This window comes from Acipenser ruthenus, chromosome 2 (genome assembly GCF_902713425.1).
Source record: "Acipenser ruthenus chromosome 2, fAciRut3.2 maternal haplotype, whole genome shotgun sequence".
NCBI classification, from domain to species: domain Eukaryota; kingdom Metazoa; phylum Chordata; class Actinopteri; order Acipenseriformes; family Acipenseridae; genus Acipenser; species Acipenser ruthenus.
In genome coordinates, this window is record NC_081190.1 from 56931486 (window position 1) to 56942378 (window position 10893).

Below are 10893 nucleotides of genomic sequence, written 5' to 3' on the forward strand. Positions count from 1 at the left end.
TTTCACAAAATGCCAAAACGGGGTAGAGACTACAAATAAGCAGTGTTTAATTATTACTTGCAATTTGCTTTGTCTGGTCTGCTCAACAAGATTAAGAATACAAACACAAAATAGTTTTAAATTCCTGCTTATTGGAACTTTCAACACTATCTGGTCAATATCACTATCCCTCTGGACACTATCACTCTTCCTTAAATGCGCTTTACTTGCTCTTATCTGCTCCCTATTTTACTGCATTTAATCCTGTACTTTAGAGTACTGTAATCTGTCACAAGTGTTATTTAATCTGTAGTATTTTGTATTTAATTATATTTACACTGTTATCTGCTCTGTTATTGAATCGTATTTTGTCATATACTTGTACTTGCCCGAACCAAAGTCATTGTATTTTATCTTGCTCTTAATTGTATTAATACTTGTACTGTGATTTTTTAAATGTATTTTTGTTTACGACTGTAAGTCGTCCTGGATAAGGGCGTCTGCTAAGAAATAAATAATAATAATAATAATAATAATTCAATAACAATTTACTGCTTTTCTTTTTACTCTCAGGTCAAATTCCTTCATTGGAATTAAATGTTTAACCACTGTGCACACCTGCTGGTTGCGGAAGGTGATCTGAGGGTTCTTAACATGTGAGGGATTGTCAGTTTTCACCAAAGGGGACGGTCTTGAAACAACACTGTCCTCAAGAAACTGGGCTAAGACCATATGATCCCAATTCACATAGTTGTATAGACAGATGAATTTTATGACCTGGGTCATTCCTTTACAGTGATATTACCATTAATTAATATTGATGATAAATTCCTAGTTTACAATACCCCCCCCCCCCCCCCCCTTTCCTGTCTTCCAGGACAAATGCAACAGTTTACTGGTAGTGGGGAAAGATATGAGTAGCATCTTATATGTGATCCTCATTCTACTGTTGGCATTGTTGAAAGAACTGATTAAGCAGTTAGTGTTTTGTTTCCTTCTGCACTTTGTGTTCATGAATTGTAAGAAGCTCTGGTTTCTGTGATATTGCCCCTTGCTTACTTGCATGTTGGCTCTCAAACAATTCATAGCACTGGAACTTCAAAGCAAGAAATTAAAGCAACAAGTGGTGGCCATAGCTATTGAGCCTCTATTAATTTCAATATTGTTCCCATGAGTAGCATGCAGTATCTGAAACCACAAGGTTGACAATACTTATGGGGACCACTGTTTAGTATGTAGAGTCCCTGTTTGGGAAAACAGGAGCAAAATCATTGGGCACACTGAAGCAGGAGATTCAAATAATCAAAATTATGGTTCACAGCTCAAATCCCAGAAATTAAACGATAACTGCAGCCCTCGAAGATACGACTCCAGAACTGAAAGTCACTATTTGTTTAAATAGTCTTGTGGAAGTGTGTTATTAAAATAGTCTTGTATAGAAACAAAACACAATTGTGTTCAGTCCACGAGAGTGTGTTGTGTTGTCACTCTTCCAATGCACATCATTCTTCTAATGTCAGTCACTGTTTGGGTCTGATCAAGGGAATTAGCAGGATAACAACTGGTAAGATTTACTGAAACACAAGTAGCCAGAACATAAATATATCACACAGCATGCTTTAGCTCACTTTGCCAGGTCTCCCTTTCTTCCTTTAAGGATAGTTAATCTAAACACCCAGTTGGGCCTTTAGGCTTTTCCTGGGCTGGTTTGTACTTCAAAGTCAGAGAATCTTACACAATTTAGTATTCGTATTATAAATCACATATCAGGGATCAACTAATCCCAGTGAAGCATTTGACAAAATTCCAGTACAGGTGTCATCCCATGCATGAACACCACATCTAATTCCAGTGTTTAAAAACACTATGTAACACAATTTTTGTTCCTGGGTAGTAAGTGTTATTTCCTAATTGCTTATGCCTCAAAAGTATAGAAAATGGCTATTATTCCCCACAAACTTTGCTTTTGTGACCAGGTGTGATAGGGTACACCTCGTCCCTGTATTATTATTTGTATATTTCATATTATTATTATTATATTTGTATTTGACGGTAGGAAAGCCGTGTTTTTTTTATTGTTCGTTTTGTTTATTAATTTAAAAAACCTGTGTGAATGTGGCTGGAGCCTCAATAAGGTAATTGTTTTATTGATAATTAATTAAGGCTCCAGCCACAGCTTAAAAGAACGAGCTCCAGGGTAATGGGGAGAGATTTTCCTTTGAGTTAGAGACGGGAGGACGGTTTAGAACGAGATCATACATCCGAAGCAACTGCTACCACTGTACCACTCGGTATTTGTTTCTTTATGTATTTTTGGCCATCGAGCCCTTTTGTTTGGTATAGAGTGTTTTGTTTATTGTTTGATTTATTATTAAAACCCGAGCGCAAACGCGTCTCGTTTTCCCTACCTACCTTTGCCTTTGTTTTTGTATTGCTTCTTCCTGGTCCGGGACGTCAGTACTGCAACCGCTCTGTCACATATGGTGTCCTGCGTGGGATAAACGCCTCCAGGAGCCGGACCAGGAATACAAAGGGCGGTTTTTTTATTATTTTTTTCGAAAATTGTTTTTTTTGTGGAAAAGTAAATAAAAAAAAAAAAATAAAAAAAATGGAAGGCTGGAACTGGAGAGACGGCTGCAGTGAGCTGGAGGATCTCCTCGGCAGGTTGGAGGACCAAGGTTGGTGCCTTGCCTGCGGGGTGTATGGGCACACGGTGGCTGTCTGCCCCTTCCAGGAAGAGGAGGAGGAACCAGCCCAAAGGAGGAAGGTGAGCAGAAGGAGGCAGAGAGGGGGAAAAGTAAGGAGGAAGCAGAGGGAGCCAAGGTGGTGCACCATGTGCATTGCTTATGGGCATGAGGACGAGGACTGCCCAGAGCAGGAGCCAGGGGAGGAGGAGCCCGAACGTCCTGCGCCTGAGTGGGAGGAGCCCGAACGTCCTGCGCCTGAGTGGGAGGAGCCCGAACGTCCTGCGCCTGAGTGGGAGGAGCCCGAACGTCCTGCGCCTGAGTGGGAGGAGCCCGAACGTCCACATCCCAAGAGGGAGGAGTCGGTGCGTCCACGTCCCGAGAGGGAGGAGTCGGTGCGTCCACGGCCCGAGAGGGAGGAGTCGGTGCGTCCACGGCCCGAGAGGGAGGAGTCGGTGCGTCCACGGCCCGAGAGGGAGGAGTCGGTGCGTCCACGGCCCGAGAGGGAGGAGTCGGTGCGTCCACGGCCCGAGAGGGAGGAGTCGGTGCGTCCTGTGTCCGGAGGGGAGGAGCTGAAGGCCCAAACCCCTATTTTTTTTTGGGAGGGACGAGGGCGTGAAGCTCAGGCTCCACAGCAGCCGCTGTTTTTGCTGCTGAAGGGAGCCCAGCGGAGACGCCCGCCACCAGCCCTAACCCCGCTGGCGAAGGAGCCAGCAGTGCCACCGGAGGGAGAGGAGCAGGAGCTGCCTCTGCCTCCACCACCCGAGGGAGAGGAGCAGGAGCTGCCTCTGCCTCCACCGCCACCACCCGAGGGAGAGGAGCAGGAGCTGCCTCTGCCTCCACCGCCACCACCCGAGGGAGAGGAGCAGGAGCTGCCTCTGCCTCCACCGCCACCACCCGAGGGAGAGGAGCAGGAGCTGCCTCTGCCTCCACCGCCACCACCCGAGGGAGAGGAGCAGGAGCTGCCTCTGCCTCCACCGCCACCACCTGAGGGAGAGGAGCAGGAGCTGCCTCTGCCTCCACCGTCACCACCCGAGGGAGAGGAGCAGGAGCTGCCTCTGCCTCCCGAGGGTCCGCTGCTGCTGCCTTCGCCTGGGGTCGCCAGGGATCCTGCTTCGCCTGGGGTCGCCAGGGATCCTGCTTCGCCTGGGGTCGTTGAGGGTCCTGCTTCGCCTGGGGTTGCTATACTGTGGCCGGAGCCCCACGGAGGGGAGCTGCCGGCCATGAAGAAGGGGGGGGGAGGTCAGGAGACCAGTTCCCCTCGCAGCAGTTTCGCTGCCGGAGATCGTGTGGTCGGAGCCCCACGGAGGGGAAATGCCGGCCATGAAGAAGGGGGGGGAGGTCAGGAGACCAGCTTCCCCAGCCGCACGTTTGCGGCAGGATAGTGTGTGGCGGGAGCCCTGGAAGAGGGAGCTGCCGGCCACGAAGAGTTGGGGGGTGCCGGACCTCCCACCATGGCCACCCCCATGGACACTGTGCTTCCCCCTCTTCCGGGACGTTGAGACTGAGGGGGGAGGTGGCCATTGAGGCCATGTGTGCTACGCACAAGGGGGGGCGTGTGTGATAGGGTACACCTCGTCCCTGTATTATTATTTGTATATTTCATATTATTATTATTATATTTGTATTTGACGGTAGGAAAGCCGTGTTTTTTTTATTGTTCGTTTTGTTTATTAATTTAAAAAACCTGTGTGAATGTGGCTGGAGCCTCAATAAGGTAATTGTTTTATTGATAATTAATTAAGGCTCCAGCCACAGCTTAAAAGAACGAGCTCCAGGGTAATGGGGAGAGATTTTCCTTTGAGTTAGAGACGGGAGGACGGTTTAGAACGAGATCATACATCCGAAGCAACTGCTACCGCTGTACCACTCGGTATTTGTTTCTTTATGTATTTTTGGCCATCGAGCCCTTTTGTTTGGTATAGAGTGTTTTGTTTATTGTTTGATTTATTATTAAAACCCGAGCGCAAACGCGTCTCGTTTTCCCTACCTACCTTTGCCTTTGTTTTTGTATTGCTTCTTCCTGGTCCGGGACGTCAGTACTGCAACCGCTCTGTCACACCAGGACAGTGATATTTTGAAATTTACCTATTTCCAATGAGAAAACAGGCGAATTTGTGTCTTTTCGTTCACATAAAGTCAGAAAAAAACAACATATGAATCCAAATTAACATGTATTTATACTAAAGTAATACAAAAATGACTACAAAAGATTTAGAAGTGAGTAGTTTTTCAAGATTTACGATTATACTGTAAATCACTTTCACGAATCAGCCCCCAAATGTAGTCTCCCATCATGTTCTCGTTATACTGTCCTTGGTAGCGGCGTTCAAAGTCCAGTATATCCTGGTGGAAGCGCTCGCCTTGCTCCTCCGAGTACGCTCCCATGTTCTCCTTGAATTTATCAAGATGAGCATCAAGGATATGGACTTTGAGGGACATCCTACAGCCCATTGTGCTGTAGTTCTTCACCAGAGTCTCAACCAGCTCCACATAGTTTTCGGCCTTGTGATTGCCCAGGAAGCCCCGAACCACTGCGACAAAGCTGTTCCAAGCCGCTTTCTCCTTACTAGTGAGCTTCTTGGGGAATTCATTGCACTCCAGGATCTTCTTTATCTGTCGTCCGACGAAGACACCGGCTTTGACCTTTGCCTCAGACAGTTTAGGGAAGAAGTCTTGAAGGTACTTGAAGGCTGCCGACTCCTTATCTAGAGCTCTGACAAATTGTTTCATAAGGCCCAATTTGATGTGCAGTGGTGGCATCAGCACCTTCCGGGGGTCCACCAGTGGCTCCCACTTGACGTTGTTCCTCCCAACAGAGAACTCGTCCGCTTGGAAGGGTCAACCGTGCAGAAGTAGCAGTTGCTTGAGTGGTCAGTGAGTTCCCGCAAAATTCTTGGGATAGCGAACTTCATGGCTCTCTTTTCCCCTCTGTACCATCCTACAAAAATACATTTATTTCACCCATGAATAATGTGTACGAGATTCTCGCAAAATTTTTCATATATCATATATTTTTTCAATAACATTGAAAATTGTAAAACATTTTAAAATTAAAAACTTTTACAATTTTAAAAATTTTAACAAATTTTATAACATAAAATTCCGAGCCATAATTGTCCATCTTACCTTCCAGAGTTTTTTTGCAGTGCTCGCAGGTGAAATGAGGTGCCCAGGGTTTGTCTTGACCCCCGACAGGCATGCCGAAATATGCCTTGTAGGCCTCACACATCTTAGCAGATGCTTCCACGGAGTACTTTTTCGCTCTTGTCTTGATAAATTGGCCGCAGACATAGCAAAATGCGTCTGCCGGATGCTTGCAGCCTCTTGATGCCATCTCAGAAAAATGCAGATATGTATCCACTTAGGCAGCTGGAACTAAATTGAACTTGTGGGCTTAAGGCCCCTGTATTTATACTACTATTTATATTACTGGAAAGTTCTAGAAAGTTCTAGAAGTTACTCCAAGTTTACTCAGCACTGAATCTATCTGGAATGTTCTGGAAAATAGGTAAATTTCAAAATATCACTGTCCTGGTCACAAAAGCAAAGTTTGTGGGGAATAATAGCCATTTTCTATACTTTTGAGGCATAAGCAATTAGGAAATAACACTTACTACCCAGGAACCAAAAAAAAAAAAAAAATTTGTTACACGGTGTAATAAACCGATTGCTTTTGAAAAGTTAAAAATGTATTGCTATCGTTTCAGTTTTGTCTGTTCAGATGTTTATTTATTTACATTTTCTTGTTTTGATTTGTAAAATAAATGTTCATATATATAATATGCTTCAGTTGTTCAGATGTTTATGTGACGTACTCAATAAAAAAAAAAAAAAACTAAATGACATCTGACCGTTTCTCCTTTCGTTTTACTATTTACTATTGACAGCTGTGGGGCTTCTAGGTATGAGTATATCTCTGGTCCTTCTAGTGTTAAATGTCTAAGAGATACAAATGGCAAAATCATAGACGAAGAAAGAAAAATAGCAAATATATTAAATGATTTCTTTTCACAAGTTTTTACAAAGGAGGATACAGACAACATGCCCCACATGTCAACCTGTTCCTATCCAGTTTTAAATAACTTTAGCATAACAGAGGCAGAAGTGTTAAAGGGACTAGGAACTCTTAAAATAAACAAATCCTCTGGGCCGGATGAGATCCTCCCAAAACTACTCATAGAAATGAAAGAAGTTATTTACAAACTGCTAACTAAGATCATGCAACAGTTTATTGACACAGGGGTTGCACCGACAGACTGGAGAATTGCAAACGTAATACTGATCCACAAAAAGTGAGACAAAACTGAACCAGGTAACTACAGACCAATAAGCCTGTCTTCTATTATATGTAAACTTATAGAAACTATAATAAGATCCAAAATGGAAAATTACCTATATGGTAACAGTATCTTTGGAGACAGTCAGCGTGGTTTTAGGAAAGGGAGATCGTGTCTAACTAACCTGCTTGATTTTTTTGAGGATGTAACATCAACAATGTATAATTGCAAAGGATATGACATGGTTTATTTAGATTTCCAGAAAGCTTTTGACAAAGTCCTGCATAAAAGATTAATCCTCAAACTAAACACAGTAGGGATTCAAGGAAATGCATGCACATGGATTAGGGAGTGGATAACATGTAGAAAACAGAAAGTACTGATTAGAGGAGAAACCTCAAAATGGAGTGAGGTAACCAGTGGTGTACCACATGGATCAGTATTAGGTCCTCTGCTATTCCTAATCTACATTAATGATTTAGATTCTGGTATAGTAAGCAAACTTGTTAAATTTGCAGACGACACAAAAATAGGAGGAGTGGCAAACACTGTTGCAGGAGCAAAGGTCATTCAAAATGATCTAGACAGCATTCAGAACTGGGCAGACACATGGCAAATTACATTTAATAGAGAAAAGTGTAAGGTACTGCACGCAGGCAATAAAAATGTGCATTATAAATATCATATCAGAGATACTGAAATTGAAGAAGTAATCTATGAAAAAGACCTAGGAGTTTATGTTGACTCAGAAATGTCTTTATCTAGACAATGTGGGGAAGCTATAAAAAAGGCCAACAAGATGCTCGGATATATTGTGAAAAGTGTTGAATTTAAATCAAGGGAAGTAATGTTAAAACTTTACAATGCATTAGTAAGACCTCATCTAGAATATTGTGTTAATTTCTGGTCACCTTGTTACAAAAAGGATATTGCTGCTCTAGAAAGAGTGCAAAGAAGAGCAACCAGAATTATTCGGTGTTTAAAAGGCATGTAGTATGCAGACAGGCTAAAATAATTGAATCTATTCGGTCTTGAACAAAGAAGACTACGCAGTGATATGATTCAAGCATTCAAAATTCTAAAAGGTATTGACAATGTCGACCCAGGGGACTTTTTCGACCTGAAAAAAGAAACAAGGACCAGGGGTCACAAATGGAGATTAGATAAAGGGGCATTCAGAACAGAAAATAGGAGACACTTTTTACACAGAGAGTTGTGTGGGTCTGGAACCATCTCCCCAGTAATGTTGTTGAAGCTGACACCCTGGGATACTTCAAGAAGCTGCTTGATGAGATTCTGGGATCAATAAGGTACTAACAGCCAATCGAGCAAGATGGGCCGAATGGCCTTCTCTCGTTTGTAAACTTTCTTATGTTCTTATGTTCTTATATACTGCGATTTTTGCAGGCCCTTTTTGATGAAGGGAAATCTCCCTCCACACTTAAATATCGGCTTGCCATATTAAAATGGACTCAATCTCCCCGGGAGCTCACTTCCTGGTGGGACAGTTTTTGAAGGGTGCGCAGAGGTTAAGACCCCCTAGAAAGGGCCTTGTTCCTCGTTGGCGGCTCCATGTAGTGCTGGACGCACTTACAAGACCGCCATTTGAGCCCCTACATTCAAGACCGCTTTCCTGCTTGCTGTTACCTCCGCCAAGCATTTACAACTGTGAAAGCCTAGAACTAAGGCTACTCTCCTCACTAATTCTGCTTTTCTCCCTGAAAGCATTTCTTTCCATCCATATTAAGTGGGACTGGAGGCCTTCCATTCACCTCCTTTCCAGTTTGACAAATTGAGAAAGCTCCATATGCTTGGCATAGACCAGTCAGAGCACTGCCGTATTATGTTGACCGCACCCAGCGTTGACGGCAGTCCAAGCAATTGTTTGTTTGCTTCGGGTCTAAGTTCCACAGACAAGCCCTGTCTAATGAGTGGCTGTCGAGGTGGATTTTAGACACAGTCAGGATTACATATGATCTAACCAACCTCCCCTACCGGAGAAGGTCACTAGTCACTCCACAGGATGCTTTGCAACCTCTTGGGCGTTATCCCAGGGTGCATCTAACAGACATTTGCAATGCTGCAGTATGGACCACGCCTCATACTATTACCAAATTCTACCGACTGAAGGTCGTAGATCAGCAGAACCCTGACAGCCACACCTATATTGTCCCAAAAATGTATTTATGCCTGAATGTATCAGTATACCTCACTCACAACCAACATTCAAGTCCTGGAGAAAGCACGCTGCTCTCCAGTAACATTAACCTGTAGTTCTGTTACTTAGAATAGCTTGGAGTTGCTTAAAATACTACTACTTTTCTTAGTCCTGTAGGGTTTGACCTGCAGTATTTTTTGTTCAAGATCTGACATACAGCCTCCGCATGTGATTATGTTCTGTATTGTCTTTTGGATTTGCTTTGTTCCTGAATTAAACTGTTTTGATTGAAGATTACCTGAAGAAGAAAATGAGCTTTACATGGTAGTAGATGTTAGCATATTAGTGGTGTATCAACGTGATGTATTTTTACTATAGGCTTTCCTACGGTTTTGTAGTTTGTGTATTTTATCCCTTCCCCCCCCTCCCCCCCCCCCCCCCACCCCCACAACTGGAAATTGGACAAATTGCACCCTGTATGTTAGTGACGTGGACTTGAAATATATTAATGTTGTATACAGTGCATTTTGAAATATACAATGGCTGTGTGTAACAGTTAGGTTTATTAGAATAAACTATGATGAGCTACTGTTTTATTTTCTCTGCTGGCTAGTGGAGAAATGTGTTTAACAGCCAAATTGGGGTAAAATGTTAAGATTTGAGAAGTGTTGTCTGTCAGAATACAATAAGAAGATTCTACTTTTTCTGGGGGCTTAAGGGGGCCTCCAAGCCTTCTGCCTTTTTTTGGCCACCAGCCGCCACTGCCTTTCCTGTTCTAGACCTTTGCTCTACAATAATTTAAATGATTGTGCAAGTGTATGATGCCCTGAATATGAAACGAAGATATGGTGCTCAAAAAACACACTTGTTGACCAGGATCAATTCACTAACTTTTGTTGTCATTTCAGATCCAACCTCTTCATGCTGCACATCTTTAAGGTTAGTTTTAAAACTTTAAGTTTAGTAGGCCTAAGCTTTTACTTTAAAATACATTTTCAGATTTGTCTGCACAAATTCTCAGGCACATATAATGAATATACTGTTGCATATGTATTATGCTAATTTGGAAGCATTTCTTAATTGCACCAATACCTTCCAGTGCTTGTTTTTATACTGCTTATTTTTAACTGGCTGTTCCTCACTGTATGTTTGTTGAGACATTAAGTCAATCTTATATAGAGCTTTTGGTAAACAATGTTAACTAAGATCTACTTTAAAAAGATCAAAGAGGTCCAAAAATAGGAAAAATACAATATTTTCATCAGCCACATAACTTTGTTTTCATCCAAAATAATAAATAGAAGCTTCTACAAAAAGCTGACAAAACAGGATGTTTTGATAGTGTTACCATTCATCTTTTCTGCAACAAAAACCATTGTCACCTGTCACAAAGACGGCCGGAGTGGGTGGCGTCAGACCAGACAGGAATTCAAACACAGACAGTGGTTGTGATGAGCTGAGTGCAATGGCTGCACTCAGCGTTTATTAACAGAAAATAAAAGGGTTTTAAACACAAAAACACAGGACACGGCACTTGTAGCCAAAATAAAAAGACAGACAAAACGGACTAACACTAAACAAACGGTGCACGGATAGACAAACAAACACGGTGAGAACAAACTTATCTTTACGATCTTTTATATTTACTTTACTCCTCTCTCTCTCTCTCTCTCACCCGTTCTCCTCTTCCGAACACCCAACCCTGACTGAACGAAATGTGCGTCTATATATACTATTGTGCTGGGATTCAATTACTAATTAATTATTCACTTGAATCCCAGCACGTGAATTA